Source organism: Falco punctatus, assembly GCF_963210335.1.
Source record: "Falco punctatus genome assembly, chromosome: 7".
In the NCBI taxonomy this organism is placed as follows: Eukaryota; Metazoa; Chordata; class Aves; order Falconiformes; family Falconidae; genus Falco; species Falco punctatus.
The window spans coordinates 7,142,798-7,169,194 of NC_137587.1; the positions used below are offsets into that span (position 1 = coordinate 7,142,798).

The window sequence follows — 26,397 nt, forward strand, 5'->3', positions numbered from 1 at the left end:
CTCAGCTGCTATCTCACCAAGGGGTGGGGAAGGAAGAGAAAACCCTGATTCTGTCCAGAAGAGTGGCAGACACGGTCAGGTAGTGTGTGGCCTGGGGTAGCAGTTAGGAGAGCTGGTCGTACACCCAGCCACACCTGTCCTTTCCAGTGAAGCACCAATCACATCACACCGCTCCTCTGAAACTCAGTTTCTCAATCTGTAAAATGGGCACACATTGGCGCTCTTCCATAAACCGCAAAGACCCACAGAAAACTACCAGAAAAGTGCTAATTACTGTTAGAAATATGATTCTGCCCCAACTCCTTCAGAGACGCTAGCAGCAGCTTAGAAAATGAACGGTGCAATCTCAGCAACGATGATCATCCCAACAGCACTAGCATGTTTAGCTCTGTATAAATCAGGCCTGGCAGTTTGATGAGTTGCAAGGAAGGCGATATTATGTCTCAAGAGGAACGGACAAGTGCTGACAGCTCACCAAGCCTTCCTCTGCACAGACATTAAGCAGCTTTCTGCAAGTGCTCAAACTCCCGCGAGAGGCAAGAACAGTGGGGAGGGAGGGAAAGAAAAACATTTTGTAAACTTTTTTTCTCCCTCTCTCTTTTTTTTTTTTTTTTTTTTTTTTTACTTCTGCTGCTGTTCCATCTCCCTCCCCAGCTCCTTTTTATTACAAATTAAATAATTACTGGGCTGTAGCCCAAAACACTGAAGATTTCACATCTTGTTTGGTCTAATTATATCAGCCAGCCTGACAAAATGGTTTCATCAATGGAATTGCCTTGCAAGAGCTCTGGCTAATCAATTCTTTGACACTTAATTAAGAACTCTGCTGGTCTGTGAGGATTCAGGAAAGTGGGGGGAGATGCTGGGCAGCAGAGTGTCTGGATATGCAATGTAGAGCACAGGTTGTTAAAACTCCTGGCACAAACGGACCTCCACTTCCCTCACTGTCCCTGCTCATCTTCCAGCTTTAATATTACCTCACACTTTATCTGTCTTTCTAACCACTTGCTTCACTTGGTTTTTTTTTTATTACTTTAATCTCAGCCCTGCCACCAGTAATGGCTTCAAAACCCCTCTAGGGCCTTAGATCTACTTTCAGACAGATGTTTCCAAAGCAGGCTGCAGCAGACGGGCTTACAGCGTTAACACTTCAAGCTGAAAGTGCATCGGACCTCATGCACTAATCAGACTGGGGCTGAGGATTTGGAGAGGAACCCCAGAGAGGGTGAGCTTCCCCGGGCCAGCACCCCCTCCCAGCCAGCGCAGCGCCCGCAGGTCCTCGCCAGCTGCAGTGTGAAGGCTTTCCTTTGAAACACACTGCACCAACCAGTGCAATGTGAGGGTCACCCAGAAGCACAAACGGTGATCTGGGTCTGTGGCAAGCAGACAGTTGCATTTCTTTTGAATGACCAGCGCGTGCAATTCAGAGCTTATGTTGGTTTTCATGGTTATACTGGCTTTCAGCTGGCGAAGGAAGGACAGATGATGCTCATTCCAGCACAGAATTTAAAAAAACCCCAACAGATAGTATCTGATCTAGCATAAATATTGCCACTCACTGAAAGTTAACCCACTAACTTTTCTCTTTTTTTAATAGCTTTATACCAACAATGTAAATTTAACCCAGACTGCATCATTTGGTGGCAGTGTGTTTTGATCTGGCCCCTGAGTACAGATTAAAACCTGTGAGCTACTTAAAAACTGTATCCTTTAAGAAAGGAAAGTGGCATTTATAAGCAAAATAAAATAATTAAAAAAAAAAAAACTAAACAGAAAAAAAAATCAGCAAAAATTTCTGGAATCTGCATGGGTAAAAGCTAGTTTATCAGTGTCTAAAAAAAAAAACACACGGCAATTGCGCCCAATGTTATTTCAGGTGCTAAAGGCACATCACGAAGCTACCTTTGCAGCCCCTGCTTGCTGCTCCTCTCATAGAAAGCTAGAGGTTACAACACCGGAGGAAAGCAAGAAATGGGATACTCTTAGCTTGACCACACACCAGCCAGATTCTCATTAAAATGCCTGGTTAAGCTGCAGAGTCAGAGCTTCAGGTTCAATACCAGTAGCATCAAAGACTGATTAAAAGTTGGAAGGCCAAATGTTTTACTGCAAAGAAACTAGCTAGTGACAGGCTCCTCCACAACAATAACACATCCAGAGCTGTGACACAGAGGACCCTGTGAGCAGTTAATACGTTTCCATTCTAAACTCCCCAGTTTTTGCAGTGTAACACAGAGGGCTTTGGATAACGGACAAGCCTTAACAAATCTTAACCTTTTGAAGTTTAGGATTTAAATTTGAAGATTGTCTTTCAGGTACAGATGCTTATTAGGAGAAAAATCAACCAGGGATGGAATCAACCAGGGATGTAACAGGAATTGACAAAGTGCATTTTATACACATTTTCTCTACATCTGAAATACATTAGCTAGTAGCTGTAAAGTCCTCTAGGTTTTGGGTCCATTACTGGTTTGGAAAAGCCACAAGAGTCCAAATAGAACCAAAAGAACATTAAAAAAAATAATAATCCAATTTTTAGATGTAACACCTAAATTTTATCATTACAAGATGGCAAGACTGGCACACATGTGGGAGACACTGAATCCATGGTCCTAAATGGGAAAGCAAGTGGGTAACAGTGGTAGAGTCAACATAGCCACTCAAGTTCTGGCCACCTTGAAAGACTGTGGGAATGCTAGGCATGCTGTGCAGAACCCAAAGTGGGGGAAAGCAAAGCAGGCATCTTACTTCAGTCCCAGCTTCTGAAGTTAACCTCATTTAAGCAGCGCCAAAAGAGGGTCTAATTTCTCTTTTTCAGCTTTTGCCACCATCCAGACAGAGAACTTTTCCCTTTGAACTTCCTGCTGTCAGGATATATTTTTTGGTATCCCCTTCTCTCACAACTTCTAAGCTTTCCAATTCCTTTTCCCCCAAGAAAGCACTCACCTCTACACCTCTTCATTCATTTTCCACTTCTCTGAAAACAACAGTTACTGTGTTTTCACTGTCATTGCTGGTGGTGTGGCAATTTACAGAGTGGAAAACTTTGCTTATACTGGACAACAAACTTAATAAAAAAATATACAAATAATAATGGACACGTTCTTTTATTCACTGCTAAAAGAAACCTGAGTTTGTAGCTTGCAGCAAATGGTGACTTTTGCGAAAAACTAGCTGACTATCTACATCAGCTGGTACCAAAAAAAAAAAAAAAAAAAAAAAAAGAGAACACGGCAGAGCAAACGGAACATGAGGCTAGTGAAAAATGAAAATTGGGAATTAAATAAGAACAGAATGAGAAAGATTGAAAAAGTACCTTTATAAAGCCCTGCATTGACGCTGTTCTTTTGGTGTTGACTGACTGTCAGGAAGTTAATATTTTGCTGTAAGAAATGTGCAAATCTTTCATATTTGTAATATTATTTTTTTTGGTGGTGGGTAAAAAAAAAAAAAAAAAAAAAGGAGAAAAAGGTCCATTTGCTTCTTCCCAGAGAATATGATTTCAAATTTCAATTAAAATGAAATGAGCAGCACGATTATCGCTATAGAGCAGGCGCCTGGTAGCAGCAATAGGCCTCTTTCACTGCCATGGCAACCGGTCCTCATTGTCACGGCTACCTTGGCACTACATGTAATTGTCGATGTGTGAGCCTGACTGATAATACACAATCAATACCCCATAAGCAGCAAACATCATTTTCAGTCTGAGGGAAAGAAATAAAAAGGGGGGTGGGGTGGGGGTAAACGCTTCCAAAAGAGAAAGAAAGAAGGAAAGAGGTAAAGGGAAAGTGAGAAAAAGAGAGAGAGGGAGAAGGGAGCCCTAACTCCAAAACACCTTTACCAGGGAGGCATGCTGCTTTTTCTCTGTAAAGCAGATAGCTGGGAAAATCCCACCAGCACACATGAGCACCTGCTAAGTCCTTCTAATAATATATTAACTAATTGTTTACGCCAACATCATTAAAGCATTATCCAAACACCACATCAACCAAGAGAACGCTTTTGTATATAATCAGCAGTAATTCTGATAACGCCAAATTCTCAGGAAAGAGCTGGCACTTACAGTCCAGAGCAGGGAGCTGATTTTTGTCTATGGATCATTAGGTTTCTGTCTAACTGAGTATAAAAACAAAACCAAAAAAAGCCCAGGGAACAAACAGATCGTGTAGGGAAAAGGGGAGCTTAGCCCTCAAACACGCAGCAGAAAGTGAACCGCGACATCAGAGTGGTGACAGGTGCAGGAGGATAAATGGAGAAATAAAAAGTCTGCTCAGTATTAACAGTAACGCTTTGGTCACCTCATGTTCTCCTCTGAACATTGTGTCCTTTTACCTCACATTTGCATGCTGTGCAGTGCAATCAGGTCCCATTACGCGTGTAACACAAATGCGAATGGAAATGGAGAATAGGAAAGGCCACGCAGAAGAGCACAGAGAGAGAAGTGGAGGGAAAGAAATTAAAAGAACAGTGTGGAAAAGAAAGGGGGGAAAGTGCAGGAAAAAACTTTACACTGTTTTTTACAGGTGTGGGGCCCAAACATACAGATTTGTTGACTACAGTGTGAGCTACCTGCACGCTACGCCTGTGTAGACAGGCCAGACAGAGCAGACGAGACTATCGGCTGGTACCAGTGGGTTATGCAGGTAAAGGTCCCAAGCCGCTAGAAATGTGGTCGTGCAGCACCAGCTCTTCTCCAGGGGACAGGCCAGTAAGCAGTGCTGTGGAGATTTCAGATCAAGCTGGAGTAAAGTCCCTATGGGCTGTCATGAAATCAGTGTCTTGAGGTGTAAGGTATTTTATTTTATCATCACCTGGAAACGTGAGGAAATGGTAAGGGAACTGGATCCCTGTAGATACTGAAACAATGATCTCAAAAACTCCTTAACGTGATCTAAATACTCCACCAGTAAAAAGCTGCAGACTCAGCCAGTCATGTGGAGGTGAGCTCCTGGCACCTCAGACCCCTGCACACCTCTGGACGGTATCAGGTGATGTCAGCGGGGCTGCAGGTAGTTAAGAAAAATGTCCATGTACCTATTCAGAGCGGCACAGAGGGGAAGTGGACCATGTTCTCAAACCATCTCCTTCCAGATCTTTTTATTTTCTTCAGTAGTTTTACTTATTCCTGTGAGAAGCTTGAAGGATGTTTTGCAGGTATACATGAACAACTTTTGGGTTTCACAGCACAGTGCAGGGACAGCTGATGGTAAAACACGATACTGATAAGCTCAGCATATTAATACTGAACACACAATGGGAATGTCTTCCTAAATCCCCTAAGAGATAATCATCTGTAATAAATTAGCTACATCAGAGACAGAGAAGAAATTCTTAGCTGGCTTGGATGAGCATGGGCAGATGTGAATCACCCCATTTTATGGTCTACCATTTCTTAAATATCAGCATTGCATCTGCTGAATCTGGGCATGTACCTCTGTTTTAGGCTGGTGTGTTTTCACTGGCATGCTTCTCTGACACACACACATGGCAGTATTAATTTAAAAAAGCATGTTGTGCATTCAAGTATCCAATATAGAAGTAAAAACGTGTTCCTGAATGAGTCAGTTTAGACAAAGTTCCCTGTTCCCGCACCCAGCTACACAATGCCATTGCCGCTGAAAGTTCAGCTTTCCTAAATAAACAGTTCTATTATAATGTCACTGTCAGCGTAACTCCTAACAACAAGATCAATCACCCCTGGCAAGAAGGATACGCTTATCATACAGACACGCCAAGTCCACAAAGGATCCTGCATTAGTACTGTAGCAATATACTTTGCATCCCCATATTGCCAACCAAGGCAATTCCCATAAAGCAGATCCAGGGAGAGTTACCTGAAGCAGCTTTAGCTCTTCCCTTTTTAATCCAAATCTGGGAGAAAAATAACAAAGGACAGGGTCTGACCACACCTTATCTAAAGACCAGCATGGTCACATAGCCCTGAATCTTTTATGTGCCTTCAAACTCCCTGGGTCTTCTGAAACCACATGATAGCATCTTCCTAAAACTTGCACTCGCTCTGGAAAGAGTAACTGTAGCTTGCACCTTTATTTGTCAAATTCACACTGCATAATAGATAGGATAATTGGGCCCCAGTTGTCTAACATTTGTGGAACAAACCTCTGATAATAACAGATTGATTGACAGCTTCAGCTGTAGAACACAAACACAAAGTCTTTTGGATTGTAGTGTTCTAAATATTAATGCTAGAGGTTGAAAAGCAAAATTAAACAATAATAAAGGACATACCTGCAACAAATGCAATGTCAGAAATTTCCCTGGGGTTTCAGTGAGGTCTGATAGCATTGTTCCAAAATAAAACTTGAAGACACCTTTAAGTTCCAGTTTTACTAACACTCCCCCAGGCTTGCCTCATCGTTTCACAGTATCTCAGGAACTACTTTACAGACAGTTAGAAAACTTTCATTTTCTTTTTCCTTTGAGGACTTGTGCTGCTTCTTTCATTCTGCCTCCACTCCTGACCAATCACACATGCTCTCAAAATAAATATAAACTCCTAGCAGACAAAGCCACCAACCTCTTCAGTTTTGGCTGTTTGCCAGGCTATCTGATCTATTCTGACGTTCAGGTTCTGTTTGAGACAATGTGTCAGGAGAAGCAATCAAAACCATTTTTGTTTACTGCATTCTTTTCAGTAATTGCAGCCTTTTATCATTTTTCTGAAGACAAATGATTAACGAAGTCTAATTTGTGCTATAATTAGAAGGAAGAAAGAAATTAAACAGCCGCTCTTTTCCTCCCAAAACAATGTTAAGAATAACCATTGAGTATATTGCATAAAACCAGAATACATACGTAATTGCATAACATGACCTTGTAGCTACTCAGGTTTGCAGATGTAGAGCCCTCCCTCAACAGCTCACTGCAGACAAAGGACTGACATACTGGAAATTCCTCTGCCCTGAGATATATGTATGTGTTGCTTCTGGTACTCATACTGAGACCTGCTGAAGAATGCAAAACTCCCTCTATGCATATTTTTCAAATATTAAAAAAAAGAATAAAGAAAAAGTAAACCAAAAAGTGAAATCTGCAAATATGGCCATCTTCCCTGAATCAAACCTAACCTCCCTTATGAGCAACGGGTGGGATGTGCATCCTTAGGACACTGCACCCTGAGAGCACGGAACGCAGAGGGAACCGCAGTCTGGCTGCAACACCGACACCCTTCCTGTGAACCACTCCAGCTTCCTGAGTCTAAAATGAGACCCAATCCCTAATCACACCGTTTACAGCTGCTTATTCACTATTTGTGCTACGTAAGGTAAGTGGTGGAATAGCCACACAATGGAAAGCTGAGTTCCCTGTAGCACAGAGAGAATATTTTGCCACTAACATGCACGGCTAATAGCAAAGCTCCAGAAAACCTGAGGTGCCAACAAATTTCAAAAAAATACTTTCTGTTCAAAAGCCCACCTCTTCTGAAGTGATCTAACAGGCAGTCCATCTAATCTGGCATGAATAAAACCTAACTGAAAATGAACCTGGGCCAGTGGATGAGTAAGTCTGGCTTCCCTGGGCAGATGATCCCTCCTGTGGCTCACAACCCTGACCCTGTCCTTCCAGCTTTGGTCTGTGACTCCATCACCCAACGAAGGTTGTGATTTTAAGCCAACGCTACAGCTCAAGCAGCTTGTAGACAAGGCTACAAGTGACTGCAGGGGCTGTCTGATAAAACCCACCTGATGGTGGAAAGGTAAGCTTGCAGAAAACAGCCTGCTATGATAAACATCTAGAGGCTTTGAAGGGTGCGTCCTGCAAAGGCTGTAGTGGGGAGAGACAGAATAAGGGGAAGGAAACAATTCCAGGTTGTGCAATTAGGAAGAAAACGACACAAAGGAACATGCCAGAGGAATGTCGAGATGCATTTGTGTTTGGCAACGAATCCCCTGGAACAGCCTCCGCAGAGTGATGGCAAAATTTGTGTTGCTTTAGTCATTTATAATTAGACTGGATGTATCACTGGTGACTATGACATGAAGAACAAACTTGCAGCAAATGCCAAGGGAAGGACTAGATGGCACAGGTGTTTGCCATTTCTTGTGTCTAAGGCATCTCTCACTTCATCCTTAAGTGTTTTCTAGTCTTTCCGTACAAGCCTGTTAATCCTACCACCCTGGCAAAATTCCAACTTAGTAATTAGTTTCTGCCTACCTTAAATTTCTTTTCGTGGCTTTGATTTGTTATACCATTATTGTATCACCTCTTAAGTAAAGTATAATATTGTGCTGCCATGTTCCACTCCAGAAGTAGTTGCTAATACACACAGAAGGGGAATGTGGTAGCTGTTTGAAAGAGCTCAGCAAACATGAAAATGTATCACAGCAAGTGGAGGAGATCACAGCCAATACAAATCTGCTGCAGAAACTAAACAGAAAATAGCTCCTCAAATTGGAACTAGACCAGAACCCTGGATTTAACATATCTACAATTGTGAAAACTGACAGAAGATCTTTACAAACACCAACACTCATGAAATAGGCGTATGCTTTATCCCAAAAGGGCAGTGGAATCAGCACCACTTCAAGGGGCAAAAGACCTTCTACCGAGCCACCCCTATTACTGCCTGCAGGAATCTGTTTCTTGGGCTTTTTATAGTGATCTTCTCTTCCAGCCCTAACTATTCCGATGCAAAATCTGGTGAGATCACAGCATAAGGCAGTGAGGCTGCGGGAAGTCAACTGATTTCTTTTGTAGACATCCCTCCTGTCCTGTTTTTTAGCACATAGCTCAGTCTTAGGAACCTATGAAAAAGTAAAAACCCCACAGGCCACGCTTGAAAAGCAACAAACACAAAAATAAGATGTTGCGTTCTTCCCCCCTCTGCTTATTTATTCTGCAAAAACATGGCAATTTAGGTTCCAAGTTGGTTTGATTTTTTCCACCTCTAAAAAATTCACCCACTCTAAAAAAACTATGCAAGACTGCTTACTTTCAAAACGCAGATGTTCCAGAAAAACACATACTGGAAAAAGGATAATAATTTCTTCCCTCTGTTCTTCCCAATGAAACAAGTCACGTGTATACCCCAGGCAAAAGTAATCCCCCAGAAACTATACACTAGAATCTCAGGAGACGTGGAAGAAGAACTAGAGATGACAGTATTTTCTGACATCCATTACAATTATTGTTCACTTTTTTGAAGAGGAATATAGATATTGAAGAAATATGAAAGCATTTTTTTAACTGCAAAGCAAAAATAAATAAATAACTTTATTAGTTAAATCTATTCTCACATCTTGAGAGGTTATTTATTTTCTCTGAGGGCTGATAAAAGTTCCCGATGACATGCTTTCTAATTTTAAAATCTCTCTCACTTCACAGCTCTGAAAAAGCTGATGTCAGGGAGTGAGTGGGTGGGTCTGTTTTAAGTGTGATTCACACATTGGATTCTCTTATCAGCTCATGTGTATTCAGAAGTGCTATCCACAGGCTGAGGGGTTCATGACTTTCTGGGAAAGGGTCATTGGGAAGGAGCTAATTAAGACAGGAAAAAAGCAAAGAGGAAAGTTGTTACAGACTTTTTCTTCGTGTGTCAGGCACGCAAAAGATACTGGCCCTATCTATGCCCCAACGGAATACATCCCACCTGCAAGGGTGTTCTCCCTGTCCTTAGTCCTGCTTCTTCCCACCATCTTGTGGCTCTCTATAATGCAGAAGTAACTCCAAGTCTGGTGTGATCTGCCCCATAAATGGAACCACAGTTTCAAACATGCCTGGGATGGGAGCACAAGAGCTAGCTCCCAAGCCAAGGCCGACTCACAGCGTAGTATTGGCGTAAGGCTTGTGTTTAAGAGGCAGCCTGAAATAACACACAGCCTTGCTAACGCGCCATCATTTCTGCACAAACTTTTAAATACTACTTGCCTTTGCTGTGGGTCTGAGCAGGATAGCTCCTCCCCAGAGTAAATCCTGCTGAAAGCAAGAGAAAGCCGCTCCTGAGATTTAGTTACAGCACAGGGAACAGGACCTTTTAAAATATCCGAGATGAGATACAACTAGGTGATGATGGCAGCTGCCTAGGTCAAACTGATGTCAGGCTATTACACTCCTATCACAAGCTGGCCTGTTTCTCAGATCATCAGACTAGCTAGCAGAACTATATCTCTCGTTCTTCAAAGCCCTTTGCTAGAGAGAAGTGCTTTATCTCTTCTCCCTCCAACTGCAACACATTTACTGGTATAGAAGAGGGTGTTAGGGAATGATGAGATGGCAAGGCCGTGCGTGCCATCATCTTGGTAGAAAAATGAGATGCACCCACGACAGCTATACAAGAACATTCTGTATGATGGCTGCTGGACACGGACATCTCCTGAGGCACAATCTGCACTCTCATCCCCTGTATGACAAACATGGCCCACGATGAGCAGCCTTATCACAAAGTGTCTTCAAATCCTGCCTTAACTAAGCAGCTGGAGAAGGTTCTGTTGGCTGCAATGCATGTACCTTGATTCTCACAAGTTAGCAAGCACAGCTGAGGTGGGGGAGGTAGGAAGAAGGCTGGGTAGTAGGGAGGGAATGTATATGATACAGACACACACAACACTGTAATTAAGGGTAATTTCAGAAGCATTTACCTGCGTTTCAGTGTCTGACAACTTTTCACTTGTGAATTCTGCAAACGCCTCAGTTCTACAGACTGATCTTGTTTTTGTGTTGCTGGGACAGGAGGAGCAGAAAAAAAAAAAAGTCATTCTCTGAATTAATTACCTCCTCTGATTTGAGCCACACGCACTGAAATATAGTTTAACTCTTGCTTGGGATGTAAGTGCCTACACTGAAACAGAGCCATGCCTAGTGTTTACATACACAGAGCTGCTGTAGACGCTCTCCTACCTGCAGAGCATAACCAAGGAGGAATGCCGCCACATGGAAAACTCAGTGTTTTTGCAGGACCACACCGAAACCCTAACTTCCCCTGATATGACCTCTAGATAGCAAAGAAGTCATCATAAACACTGCCTTTGTGCAGCCACCACCCTGAAAGCCACCGCTTGGTTTCCATTTCCTTTTGTTGCCCATCTGAGGTTCCTCATCCCTTTTGTTGAAAAGTACTGTGATGGGATTGAAAACAGAGCTGCAAGTCACAGGACTCAAGTTACATTCCTAATTCTACCAGTGGATCAGTTTTGGACACATTACACCATCTTTTCATTTTCTGTTTTCTGCTCCTTAAAGCTGTAGCAGCATCTTCCATCTTTGTCAAGTGTTCTGAAAGCTGAGACTCAAAGACATCTGAATAATGAGTACTCTGGAGAAGTCCCGAGTTTAAAAAGTTGTCAGGTAAATGGCATTTTAGTGGAATCCTAAATATCAGGTCAAACAACCAGTACTTGCCTCATTTTTTTATTTACTTATTTTTTAAATCAGCTTAACAATTGTGCTGCAGGTCCTGACCCACAGTGTCAGTCTCTGTCATGTAAAGGCACATGACACATCAAACTATGTCAGATTGCACATGCTATTTTATGGCACGATAACAAAATACCCCATCCCGAGTTGGTGGTGGTAATGGGACCAAAAAGAAGGAAAATTTAAGATTATTTTCTTTCATTTAAAACAATACTCAGGTTTATTTTATGCATCATTTTACCTTAAATATGGAAAGTATTTGCAGAGCTTATAGCAGAGAATGAATGAAAACATCAAGTTTTCAACTACACAAACTTTGGACAGGTGATAAAATTTATTTTCTCAAACGCTTTCTGTCTCAAACACCTTCAGCTCCCCAAACAGCTGAGGCCTAGGGGCTGCAATAAGATTGCCACCCTCTCCAGAACTCATCCCAGTCCTTCCTCTACCCATAGCAATTATTCTATAAGGTGACTCAACCAAGTGCATCGATGGAGTTGTGCTTAACCTTGTGTTCCTCTAGTCTTTCAAGAGGTGGAAAAGTCTCCTTTGGGGCTGGGATCTATACCAGAGGATTCTGAGAATTTTTTACTCCATTATGGACAGGATTGGACGCCATACCTACAGAGCTGAAAAATTTGTAACTCATCTATAATTACTGTTTTAATATAGTCTATATTTCCTTTTCCAGTCCATTTTCTTTCTTGCTTTCATTGTGCAAAATGAGGATTTTCTGAGAGGGCCAGAGTGCAGCCACTGCACCAGTAGAATACCTGCTTCCTGCCAGGGTAGCATGCAGATCCTGACCACATGTATATGCTATTTTCTTTATTTCTCTTTTGAATGTGCTTTTCCACTCCTTCCCTTCTTCCCCAGCCCAGCAGGGAGCAGTACGTAGCTGAACGAAAGTTCCTGTAGCGTACAAGTGCTCTGTATGAACAAGCCTTGAAGTAATGACCACTGATGATCCGTCTGGGTAGAACTAAGAGCAATCATGACCTCCATCTCTGGATTCAAAAGCAGAAAAATCTTTCTGTAATGGAGCTAATCTGTCATTGACAGCAGAAGGTACCACGATCAGCTGAAGAAAACACTGAACAGATTCTACTGAACTGCGTGGTAGCAGCAATTAACTTTGGGTTATCATGTATCCACCTCCGAGAAACAGCATGACACCGTCCCATGCTAGCATCAGGCTGGAAGGTCCTTTAGCGTTACACCAACATCAGCCACCCTGATTAGGTGGCTGCCTCTCACTCCCTACACAGCGCTGTCCCTTTGGGACACCGGGTTGCCCACACTCCCACAACACTGCGTTAATCCCATCCTAGCAGGAAACACACAGTCATGACAACTGGCGGAGCACCACGTAGAGGAAGATGATGCTGGTCAATGCCTGACCGTGAATTGTAAGCAAGGAGAGTTTAACATAAAGAGGATGCAAGATTCAGGGTGGGCTCTTTCCTATTGAGGTAAATCAAGAAATGACCTAAGTTTTTGACACAACTAAAACGTGTAAGAGGAGAAAGAAATAGGAAAGGAAGTATCATTAGCACTTTGTATTCACCTTCACTTCCTTCACTTGACCACTGTCAGTGGACAAAATGTCACAGCAGGTGCTCCATCTTCACTGAAAAATATTAATGATTCAAAAAATCCTTCCTGTCATTAATCCCTCCTGTGAGAGCAAACCAGATCCTGCAGAGCGTACCTGTATGATAACACAGCTCAGTTTCTGCAGAGCTAGGGGCTGGGCTCAGGGTGAACATGCATACTTCTTTAGGAGCTTCTGTCACAGACAGAAACATAATTGACCCTAACAAACTGAAAGTATTTGATAACAGAGTCAAATCATCAGGTCTGGGAACCACAAGACCAACAGTACCTCCCCCAAGCCCAAACACAGATCCACTAGGCAGAGAAAGGTACTCAGCATCTCAAACTGGGGAGAAGCAGGGCTTCATACTGTGTTTGCAGGACCTAGCAGCCCTCTTCAGAGTGTGATTCAGGATGAGTGCCTGACACCAGTGCTCCAAAACTCTGTGATGGACGCCGTTTCTATTCACAGACTGCACCTTTACTTCTGCCTTGCAGTTCAGTTACTCAAAATTAGGTTGCGTGAATACCTTCCAAAATGCTCATGGATCAATCTCGGACTTTCTTTGTGAGGAAAAGGCAGACAATAACAAAGCGTAAACACTATTCAGTCTTCCCTGACTGATAGTTACTAATGAGCCCCCACGCCAGCACTTGTCCTCCTGCATAGCTCTCCCATCTTACGGGTATACCCATATAACAGCCCTATAAACCTACCAAATGTCTCCTTACTGGAAAAAAGGCCGCTATCTCCAGAAGGCTGACTGCTCCATTGGCACCTCCAGCCCTACAGAGAGCTCTCACAAAGCAGCCCTTCGAGAACAGGCATCCTACGTAAAACCCTGGGGAAAAACGAGCGGTGAACGCGGAGGCAGCAGCTGCTGAGGTGGCTGGATGTCTCCGATACCGCAGAGAGCATCACAGCCTCTCGCTGCTCTCCATTTGGAACCGAAACGACCGTTTGTAAATCATTTTTAATTGTCATGTTAAAGAGCAGAGAGTGCAGCAATCAGAGAGCTGGTGGTGTTGGAGGCCTGACACCACCATCAGGCACGGATCAGCAGGCAGGATAATGGGAGGGAAAGCTGCAGGGTTACATAAGCAGGCACAGGCAGGCAAGTGGGAGCGTGAGAGAGGAGGGCGAGCGCGTGCCCTCACCCTGCTCCCTTCTGGGGAGCAACTCACGTGAACTCAATGGCAACACAACCTTCTATGTCATGGATTAATTTGGTCCGTTGCACAGGCACACAATTCAAAATCCTTGGGGAATTTTTCACAATGAAATTGCCATGTTATTGGCAAATTTTTTTTAAGTGATGGCAAGGGGCTTCTTCAGGTCCTCATAGCTCATCCCTACCTTGACTAGAAAGGAAGAGAGGGGTTGCTGCTAAGGTTCCACAGGCTCTGACTAGTTATTCACCTTTTTGGTATTAGGCCTTTGAACCAGCTCTTAATAGAAATGGTTCCTAGAAAAATCTCACCAAGGCAGGGATCTTCTCTCCAGAATGCATGGTTCTCCATTGAAAGATACATAAAATCAGAAAGGCTCGGTCACCCCAGAAGTATCTTTTCAGCAAGTCCTGTACTAAGTGGAGGAAGAACTTTTAATGTTGATCTAGAAACATGGGTCCAGCTGCATCCCATTAACTTGCCCGCCTCTGGGTATTTGTGAAACACCAAACATAGGTTTGGATCCTGTGCGTACAAAGTAATAATACATAGTAATGGGTGTTCGTTGACCTTCATGTGTTTCTCATAAATATTTTTTGTTATTAAAAGACTCCACAGAACTTTAAACCAAGGTGCCTTCAACTGAGTTCCAGAGGACAAATACCCTCAAATTCCTTGTTCACCTACCTCTGATCACTAGACTACTGGGGAGCAGAGCAAAGCAAGGGCTGAAAGCAAGGATCCACTCTGCCTTCACCATGAGTAGCCAGACTACTGTACTAAGAAGTCCTGGGTGCATCATCTCAGTAGGTGTAATCATTATGCGAAACAGCAGGTAGCAGGAGAAAGGCACAGAAAAAGGTTCTGCTTCACTGAGGATTCTTATTACTGCTTAAATACAGAAGATTAGATTTTCTTTCATTATTGCTCCCCAGGAGGCCGTGGGCCTTGCAGCTCTAAGATGCTTTGTAATCTGACATAAGGGACACCTGTTCGTCTGCAGCACATGGATTCGCTTGGCAAATGCAATACACTCTGGTTGTATTGTGAGCAGCAGAAGAGCTATGCTTAGCACAGTCTGAGGGTGGAAGGCACAAATGGCTAACTGCTGCCCTTCAGCCTCCAAGAAGCTGCTTTGCTTGCAGTTATCCTATGTATAGTTTCAAAGAGCCGTCCTTGCAGTTAGGAGTAAGAAGCTGAGAACAGTCACAGCCATGGCTACTTCTACAGCAGCGCTTCCATGTTGCAAAATTAGCATGATGACAACTGAATGTCACAATAAATAAAATACACCAAATACACGCCCACTTTATATTATGAAAGCGGCAGACAAATGCTCCAGAACTGCATTCATTATGCTTAAGAACAAGCCCAATGCAATGCTGATGAGGACGGAATCGATCTCATCTTTTCTGACATTCCTGCCAAAGCTTTCCCAGCCATAGTGATGCACAGTAACAAACACAGCCAGTTCCCTATGCCCATGCATGATTCCAGTGGCCTGGTGAAAGGAGTTCCTCTACAGGGAAACCCTTCCAGAAGCTTTGAATACTTGGCTTTACCTCTTCGTTCTCCCTTTAAGTCCCATGGTTGCCCCCATGCTTTCTCTCATCTAAATGACAGCCAAAGTGGCAAGAAACTGGCGTGTTGATTTGGTTGGAAAAGGATTGGCTGCAGTTTTCATCTGAGCTCAAAGTGATGTTTTTAAGGAATCAAAAGTACTGTTCAGAGTTTGGTTCTTTTCAGTGCCGTGGTACTAAGTATTTCCTAACTCTCTATGGGTGGCAAACTGAGAAGGGATGAGATAATAAGGTTAAAGTCACCAGAACTGTTAAGAAAATCTGTCCCAGTGGCAGAGCTGACAAGAGCCCACAGAGCTAGGTAAGAACAAGCAAGCTATGAGAGGTGTGGGCTGTCCCCACACAGTTCTGCAGAACATTGACACTGAAGCATACAGGTGACAAGTTAAGTGTTAGCTTTGTGAATTACTTCACTTCTGATCACATTAGCAGGAATATCTAATTGTTTTTAGGCTCAGGGCAGAACCTGGGGATAACACCACCCACTCTGACAATATACCAAAACAAGAATAGTAGGAAATCTTACACAAATATGCAGAGAACCTTTTCTCTTACTGCCAGTCCCAGTTCTAAAACCCAAGTAAATAGTTCTGACAGATAAACTTTGGCAAATTTAACTCAAGCAGTCTGAGACGTTACTATACACACCTGTCTATCCCACCACTTTACTGGAGGGACCACCCCCTAAAGTAAATCAACAAAATGGGAAGTTTGTCCGTGCCTTACTTGCTCCAGGTCACAGTCCTAACAAGCTTCTTAGCACAAACCCATCTTCTCCGATGGCTTGATCTGAGTTGTTACACTATGAATCAGTCATGAAAATGCAGGCACTCCATTCATTCTGCATCCCACTGACAAAAATGAAAACCATATGCACTGGGATAGAGCTCACAACAGGGAAATATAATGTTCAATACACCTACATCTGCCATAATCTGCCTGTCTATATCATAGTCCACCCTAGGATCATTCAGGCTATCCCATCTTTGACATTTTACTCTATTCAATTCAAGGTCTTACAGCAAAACTAGGGTGTGTGAAGACATATCCATCAGGCCACTGAGCAACTCCATCAATTTGTCTGTCTTCCTTCCTTTCTGAACTGCAATTCTTTTGACATGAACTGCCTGTAAAGCCACTAACAATGTCTTTCCATCCAACCAAGTTTCCTCTGGAACTGCTGAAGAAACTTCCTCCTGCTGGTGCTGTCCTTCCATGCAGAAGCTATGTTTTGCCAAGAAGCATGGCATGAAAGCTACATGAATGGTTTTGCTTTCAAGCATGTTCGGTTTTGTGATTGTTACTCTAAGGTGAAAATAAAATAAATACATAGAGTAAAATGCAAAAAGAGGGGAGTACAAACCAAACCCCCCAAAGGATTAACTACACAAGACAGAAAACAAAGGGAGGCTCAAGATACCTCTCAACTCACAATTTTTAAAAATCTTAGAAAATTTATTTCTTGGTTACCTTGATTTTATATAGGAACTTGGGGGCTGGAGGTAGTTTAATTTATGCTTCAGGGGGAAAGGGAATGTTACCCCTCCCATTTGCAGTTTTCTTCCGTTCATTAAATGAAAGAAATTGATTTGGCGAAGGTAATTTTGTAATTAAAAAGCTTATCATGGCTTTCTCTAATGAGCTAAGAAAACAGACAGTAATTCAGTGACAATATTTACACAGTGCACACTGGGGGACGTTTGTTTAGAGAATTAAATAATAGAAGAAAATGGGAGGAGGAGAGATGAGAAAGTAAGCAAAGGAGGAGAGGTCAGTTTTAGATCCAAGCTCATCCCAGGGTGTTTGCCCTCGATGACTTATTCCCGTTCCCTTTGCATCACAGCAGCAAAAGGAAGAAAAGGCTGTGAGTGACCTGTGCTAGCACCCCTGTGTAAGCGGGCTTTTCACAGACTGAATTTACTGTGCTCTCATCTCCAGCTGGGCCCGTAGCCAACTCTCCAGTCAGGATTTCAGGGAACAGCTTTATACACATACAAGACTAAGAATTACCTCTCCAGGATCCACCTCCTCCCTCCCCGTGGCGTCAGAGGCTTTGTGCACACCGACTGAGGGCACAGTGGGGAAGGGAGGGCAAATTCTTGAGAACGGGAGGAAAAACTTGACTTCAGAAAGCTCTTCTATTATAGCCGGAATGAAACTCAAAACCCAAGCTATTCCTTTTACACCTTTGAAAAGCAAGCAAATGCCACAAAGATCCTGCCTCGAGCAAAGCTTTGTGCGTTGTAGGATGAGAAAAGAGACAGAGGAAATCCAGCAGTTCCCTGGGGATTTCTCCCCTCTTGGTCTGGTCTGTTATGCAGAGGTACGTCATTCCAGTCCTAGGGGAAAGCTTCCTAGAGGAGGAGGGAGGAAGTCTTTCCTCTGCCCCTGCTTCCCTCATCCTTCAGAGTTTGTCCTCCCACCACCTCCCCCTGCCTTGTGTAACCACGTATGAAACCTCTGGCAGTTTAAGAGTGGGGGGAAGCAAGCTCTAGAAAAGTCATCCTTACGAGTTTCGCACGCTTACAGAGCTGTTCCCTCTGTTCTTGAAGAGAGAACTGGCTGGGATACCGTGGCGATAGGCAACGGTACGAGTCAAGAAAAAAAGATGAGTCCTGAAAAGGGTGAGCAGAGGATCAGTTAGATGTGAGGCAGCGCAGAGACAGGAAAATGATGCTAAGAGAAAGGTTAATAGTGGGAGTGAACTCACAAAGCTTCAAAGACCAGAGAGAGAGAACAAAATGGGAACTTCAGTGGACAGAGAAAAAGAACCTGTGAATCTCAAAATTTGTCACATTTCAACTCAGAAACAGCTTCATTCCAATGCCCAGCATATGCTTTTAAACCCTTCTTTACAGCTATAATGTAGAGCATGAAACAACTCACATTAACAAAGAGGAAAATTACTCAGGAGAATGGATTCTCAAGCTTCCAGACAAATTCCCTGATTAAGGACAGGGCAAATGCATCCCTGTACACCATCAGAGGTCAGCATATCACTGTGTCTCATGGATATATGAGGGGAAAGATCACAATGAGGCCTCCTCCTTTCCTCAAGATTTACTCCATCACAAGACAACCTACCTCCATTTCTGAACTGAGTCCAACAGGGACCACTAGGACAGACTAAAGGCTTGTGATGAAACAGTACATCTCCCAGCACCACCTGAGGCGTTTTCTGATAAAAAAGCTGAATTTCTGTCTGCTGAGTCCAGATTCATACCTACCCTTTTACAAATAGCCTCTTGAAGATGAATACCAACCCGATTTACTAAGTGAATAGCTGATTTCTGTGGTGTAAAAAGGATTGCATGGAAGCCTTGAGCTAAGCCACATCATACTAAATGTACCTGATGCACCCCTACAGCAAAAAAAAGGAAGTTTCCCATTTCTGCTTTCCTCAGACATATCCTCTGCACATCCCACTTTCTCTCTGATACGTGAAAGCAAAGATGCTGCATAGGAGTGTTCTGAGACCACAGAGCAGGCTCTGAGAATCTGCAGGAGCTGAGCTCCTGGCTGCAGGAGCTGGATGTAGCCTACTCATATGCCTGGAAGCACTCTTATGACAGTGGTTTGGACCAGAGGGCAAAGTTTCTAACACAAAGGCTTGCAGAGACACTGGGCAAAGCAAGACAGACAAAATCATAAGAGATCTGAGCATATTCAATAATCCGTAAACCCTTATCCTGGAAAGAAGACGACTGTATCTCCTCTCAAACCACATCCTGCTGGCTGTCCCTGAACGTCCTCTGACAGGAGGGCACAATCATTAATACCAGACATCCATGCTGCTTGACGGTGCTAGTTTCATAGAGATTGGGCATAGGTCCACAGCTGCACCTCTGTTAAATTAGCCAGAGAATATGGCAGAGCATTTAACGCCATTGTCATGCCAGCTGGGGCTCAATATACCTGACCTATCATATAATCAGAGGTGCGTAAACAGACAGTCCACGATCCAGCACAAAGACTGCCATGAAAATCCTTTGAACAAATCTGAGAAAGCAGAATAAATTTATTTGGGCCATGTGGCCCAGCTTTTCTGTTTTTATCTGAGATGTCCTAAAGCTGGATCAACTGTGTCATTGAAAAATTGTCATTATGCATGTCAGGGAGAGTCTCTTTCAGTACACAGGCACAGAGACAGAACTTGTTAAGATAAACTCAGAACTGCCCTGCTTGCCATGACTCACAGCCAAACGTGTCTAGGAATTGCTGATAATTAAGGTTTATGAATATCAGTACCACAGACTCAATCCTGCAGGCGAACGAGCACCCCATGATTTAAAGGAATTTCAGGTATTCACAACAGTGACTAATAGGTTGCCAACAAACTGAATAATTGGTTGCCAATAAGATTTCTCCACAGTCACCTTTTGCATTGTATTTTCCACCACATAAACTATTTTCCTCCATCCTTTGTCTCTTCTCATCCATAGAACTCTTCCCTTCAGTGATTCTGAGTCCAGGAGCAACCTCTTCAGGACAGCAAAGTGATGATTTGCTGGCAAGAGAACGGACAAGAGCCCAAGGAGCTGCCTAGGTCGGGCATCAGGGCAGAGCTGTGCCACTTCATTAGCAGCAATGGCAACAAGAAAACCCCAGTGGCTCTGCAATAATAAATATATAATAAATGCTACCTTTATATATAACAGAAAATCCCTGCAGGTTATACTGCTGGGGAATAGTTTTGCTTTGCGCTTAGGCAAACCAACTGAACGGAACGTGGCAGTGGCAGGGCTTTCCCATCGCTTACTTCTGTAACCCAATACTCTCAGCAAAACAGCAACTACATTTCTCACCCCCCCCCACCCTGACTCCCGCCCCCCATCCCCCCCCCCCCCCTTTTTTTTTTCTTTTAAACGACGAATTTGTAATTGCCTCACTTATGGGAAACTGGATATACCTGCCTATCTCGCTGCTCCCCCAGGACGGAAACAGAGCTGTTCCAGCAGGCAGCACTGCTCACACGCTCAGGCTGTGAAGATGGAGCAGAGGGTCTCCTTCAACTCAGGCAGTGACAGCCTCTGGGTTTGGGAAGAACAGGACAAGTCCGGTACCACTATGCTGCATTGAAGGGTCTTTTGTTTTTGCTGGCTAGCAACAGTTGGGAACCACCCCTGAATTTCTTCTGACCTGAAAGAAATTGTACCTCAGCTATCACTCCACAGAGAAAATTATTAGATAATGACTTAAACATCTGAGGGCCCAGCTGAAGAGAAGGCACAGTAGGAGAGCTATTGAGAATAGCAGAACTGAAAAGTGATCCACAGATCTCCCACCTTACTGGCAACTCAGGGTGGTTTTTTTTCTTTTTTTTTTTTAAACTGTGGGGAGGCTGTCGTGATGAGGCGAGAATGAGGTGGCTGTGAGGTTTCTCCAAGGAGTCTTTAACTACCCTCTGGGTATATTAGCGCCTGCCTGCAACACGTGAAACACTTGAATATTAGCTTAGTTCTCTTTCTCCAGTTAAAAGCATTAAATTGCAGATGCCAAGTGTTTTCTTCCCCTCATTCTCTTTCAAATTCCTGAAAGCTAAAGTAATTTTGTCATGACTCATATTATAAAAAGAACAAGCGATGTGACTGCTCCCACTTATCATGCACAAGTACAAAACAAATATTCTCTGTCCGCTCTACCTTGACTTGCTGGTGCCTGCAGTCCTATCACCACAGCCATCTGTTTAAGCATTAATGCCAAGCTCTGTTCCATGAAGTAATTTCTTCTTTTTGTTTTTTCTTTTTTTCTTTTTTTTTTTTTTTTTTTCCGTTTTCTCAGGGGTGGAAACCTCCCTACACACCACCAATTATTCTTCTATCATTCCCATTAATTCACTAGAATTCATACATGGTAATGAAAAGAAGAATTTGGCTACGACATGAGTTAAAAATCCGAGGTGCTAACAGAAAATATCCATTCTCAGATCACAGAGACTGGATACAAATCACAGTACAATTATACAACAGAATTTGGACACAGGCACCCCTCGAGGTTTCATCCATTAATCTGGAAACAGGCACCCCTCAAGGTTTTATCCACAACCACTTATCTCCCAGAATATATGTCTAATCTTGCCAGAGTTCTTGATGAATATCATTCATCCAGTGACACAATCTGATCACCGTTTCCACTGATGGAAACAATTACAATCATTATGTTTCTAAATTAAAAATGCACTCTGAGGCAACTGCTGAGGTTTTACATTAAGTTCACAAGCCCAAGTCCTCTTCTAAACTAAGAGATTAGTTGTTTTTTCTCCATATTCAGTGTAATGTCAGCCTCTGGAAAATAGGCTTTTCTTTTGGAAAACCATCCCACCTCAGCCCCTTTCAGTTCTCAGCTCACAATGTTACCATCGCTGCAGTATGACATCCAAAGCACGATGCAAACTAAAAGCAATTTTGTGAAGTCATATGAAAACATAGGGCTTTAATTTTCACTTGAGTGTACCTTTCAAAAGTCGTAACAAAGAAAGGAATTTAACCACATAGAACAGGCATCATATTTGGGATAAGTAACAGATTAATTTTCCAAATTCAGTGAAATATGTTCTTTAAGGAGGTTGACAAAGTAGGAAAAAAGTTCTTTAGTAAAACCCTTACAGATGACATCATTTTTGCAACTAACTCTGTGATTTCTGCTCCTTTTGGTGAAGTGCCAAAGAACTATGATCATAACCCTTTACATATATATGGTACAGATAAAACTAGAAAGCACAGGAAATCCAGTGGAGCAGATTTTGATGACAAGTTTTTTGAGTGATACTGGTTCATCTGTGATAAGGATGATGCCTCAAGCTTCTGAATCCTTGCTACCAAATTCAGATTGAAGGTGTTTTGGATCTATTCCCTTTACCAATGCGTAAGCAGAAAGCAAGCGCTGCCAAAAGCATCTACACAACTGTGTACTTATCATAACCAAATTTCAAACCCCAGCATTTCTGAGGGAGGGGTAAATGGTTAAAACACCTGCATTGCCATTTCACAGTGCAACTTTTTTCTTGGAATACACACTAGGTGCAGTCAGAGGGCTCCTCACTAGTACAGACCACAAGGTTCTGATGCACATGTGGAAACACAACAGCACAGCTCTGCCTTATCACCCACTCTTACGACCGACACAGGCCGTACACTTTGCTGAAGGCGACGTTTCTAACTCACTTCTGCTAAGCCTTTTATCATCAGTACGATGTATAAAATATTAAATAATAATGATCACGGCTAGATAAATAATTCACTAAAACTAAAAATCCATGCAATTGTGGGCCCTTTTTGTTCTTCATGGACTGAACCAGATTTCTGTGAATGGATTTGTTATTCAGAAACATCCGCCAAATAGTTCATTTGAGCACATTTCCGCCTCCAGAACACTTGCGAGCTGCTCACTTCAATTATTCCTTATTCACCCAGCGCGAGTGGTAGCTCAGTATTGTTTCCAGTTCCTGACTAGAGGAATACAACTTTTTAAATGGAGGAGTGATAAGTAGCAAATGCTAAATCACTGTTCATAAATAGCTTTCTAAGATAGATGACTGCACGATTACATGCTTACATTAAGGTCTATGAAACCTACCAAATAGAGCAACGTTTTTACAAATACCTACACAAAAGGAGTAATAATACAACCCCACATATACCGCTAGTCACACTCAGTGCTTAAATTTCAAAAGTATTTACAAATGGCTCTTTGTATTAAGCAGAAAAAATTCTATCCAAGAGTGAGATTTTAAACTCTCAAGCAGTGATACTGTGCCGGAGAATTAATTGATGGTTTTCAAATAGAAAGAACAGTCACGTCCAAGAAAACTCGGTAATTTTAAAGCAGGTTCAGCACCTTCACTCCTGGCAATCACCACCACTTCCTTTTCCCATTTTCTGTGCTGTATACATATGTGAGTAATTTTATCTTCCTCCCAAAGCTGTGACGTTAAAAATCCACCCACATCTTTCCACTACCTGATAACGGATCATTGCAAAGTTCTCTTTGATTACAGCGTGAAGCATAATGATAACCATGAAGGGAGATGGCCAAAAATTTGTTGGCATCAACCTCAATATCTAAAGGCTGGTTATGCTATTTCTGTGCCAGAAGAAGGAGAGGTGCTATACTATATAATTTCGTGAGTGGATGACACTATTCTGCTGCCATGGGTGAGCTGTAGTGTCACGATGTTTGCAGTGACATTTGGGAGGTTGATTGATGGAAAGCTTTTGCAATATGAGTTTCATTGGGTGTGGCTGTGCTATAGGGGACTTAATATTTTTTAAGGTGCAGAACAGGCAAGAAGTTGTTTGAGCTGACAGAAGTCAGAAACGAGTTAGATATAATAAGTACCACTCTAGCCATCTATAGTAACAGAATCTGTTCCTTCCGAGTCCTCTTTTCATTTTTATTTTGGACTGGCGATAATAAATATGAAAAATTCAATGCTGTAACTAATGTTAGAAGAAATCAACCCAAAATCAAGACAATGAAAGGCAACAAACTTCCTACATCCCTGTGAGCCTAGCTACCCTACCCAACCCTTGCTCTTCAGGTCCTCTCTTTTGTTTGCCAATACAGTGCTCACCCCCTCCCCCTCTTGTCATCAATATACACTACTTTTTAAAAATATTTTTTACAGCTAAGAGCTGACTGTAAGCTCCAGGGCTGATGGGGACTTTGATTCAATGCTGACTTCAAAGGGAACGTGCTAGGTGCTTACACACGAATGACATGTCATCACTTCTCTTCCTGCACTCAGTGTGCCCTGATGAATAATCAAGGCATCTTTTATAGAGACACAAGAAATGCCGATCACAGTTTTCCTCTGAGTCAGTTGACATTTTTATTTTATATATAGAGCAAATGAGGGTGGAAGACACAGACAGAGAGCAAGAGATGAGGCTGTGTGCCAACCCCTTCAGATCCCATTTAGTCTGTTACAGAGAAGTTAGTTTTTACAACCCTGGACGCTAATAAGGGGCACAGGCACTTATCCCTCCTCTGAGAAATTAATAAATCTTGAGACAGTTAAAAGGAAAGACAAAAGAAAATTTATAGCCTTTAGTATGGACATCTGTGCCTCTATGTGTCATGGGATTAGGGGGAGGGACCTGAAGGACTTGCAACGTTGCTGAGAGGGGGGACATATGGTTTTCAGATCTTTCCATAGGTCAGTCACTCAAATATATAGTTGAAGTAACCTGGTAATTGCATCAGACACAAATAATAAGAATGAAGAACAAGCTTCTTTCATAACAACTCTGCCACAGTGCTTTCAAAGCTCTACTATCCTTGTGATGGTCCCCCACCACTCTCCCACTGCACTTGGGATGTGACCTGCAGCATCCGCAGATACTCCAATCCTGCATGAAAGCACAGAAACCTTCTCTTTCATTAATTCAGAGTTTTGTCAGGACTCAAATACCCAGCTCAGAACAATTAGGTGCAAAAAATCTAATGGAAGAATCCTCATGAGAATCACAGTTTCCAAATTTACTAATGAAGTGGTTACTTATTTTAGTGAAATGTAATGTGATTTTTCACAGTAACTGCAACAAAACAGCATTAGATACTGCTGGGCTCACACACCACGACATATTCTGTCCTCAATTTCCTACCCATAGGGGTAAGAAATCGGATTAGTGGAAGATGGCTTGGACGTTCCCAAAAGAGGCCAGCCTCCAGTCCATGCCAGTTACTGTTCTCTGTGAGTACTCCCAGGTGGTTTCAATAGAAACTTCCTAACCTGATAGTGAAGTAAAAGATAAACTACTATCAAAATCAAAGCCAGTACTGAGCAGCAAGGCTGATAGAAAATAGGTTAGTTCGTCTTCTTTTTTGACTTTTCTTAAAATGATTAGAGAAACAAAAGATTTTGCTTAAGCATCTAAAACAATCTGAATAGCTCCGAGGAATGTTAAAAGGATTATACAACGTGGGTAGGTTTCTTGTAGAAGCAAAACAAAAGCAAAGTTTTATCGTCATGGCTTTCCATAACTTTATGAAGATGCTTTTTAAGATAATTTTTGACTGATGGATTTGGTTCTAAGGAAGGCAACGGGTGGTTTTACGCAGCAGGTTGACAGGGAGGTCAGCTGGAGACTGTCAGGCCTGCCGGGAACATGGGATGTGCTGCCACAGTCACTTTGCACATGAGGGACAATCAGGAACACAGTCCCATCACGGGGAGCTTGGAGCCAGCCTGGCTAGGTGTCAAACAGGGCACTGTGACTGCCAGTATCATTCTTCCCCTTCTGGGACACCTTAATGACACTTAATGGTGCTTAATGACACACTCATTTTCATAACATGGTCAAGAGGATGATGAAATCAAATATTCAAGATACTTTCCGTTGGGCCATCCTCTCCCATATAAGCTCTATGCACCATATGTGCTCTCCTTCCTCACTTCCATCCCCTATGGCTCTGCTCAACCTAATAGATATAGAGCCTCAAACAGAATAAAACCAAACAAGGCTTGATGGGAAGAGAATTCTTTGTTTAGAATAATGAACGGGAAAAAAGAAGAAAGAAGGAAAGAAGGAAAGAAGGAAAAGAAAAAAAAGAAAAAGAAAAAATAAAGAAATTACTGTGATATAGATTATATAGATATAGAGCTGTTCATTGAACAGGTCTGCAGGGAGATACTTCTTGCAAGTTTAAAGAAAAACCTTGCCATTATAAATCAAAT

At 42.6% G+C, this 26,397-nt stretch overlaps 1 protein-coding gene and 1 long non-coding RNA gene across 28 annotated transcripts in view; one reads left to right on the forward strand and one right to left on the reverse strand.

The window, feature by feature from the left end:
* The window catches only part of NRXN3 (neurexin 3), a 1,019,675-nt gene that overhangs the window by 423,693 nt on the left and 569,585 nt on the right, over nucleotides 1-26,397 (reverse strand). The window lies entirely within an intron of this gene.
* Nucleotides 1-26,397, forward strand: part of LOC308067070 — a 129,525-nt gene that overhangs the window by 9,918 nt on the left and 93,210 nt on the right. The window contains exon 2 of the long non-coding RNA XR_013929439.1: nucleotides 1-26,397. This exon is cut by the window's right edge and continues 93,210 nt beyond it. This is a non-coding gene — a long non-coding RNA (uncharacterized lncRNA).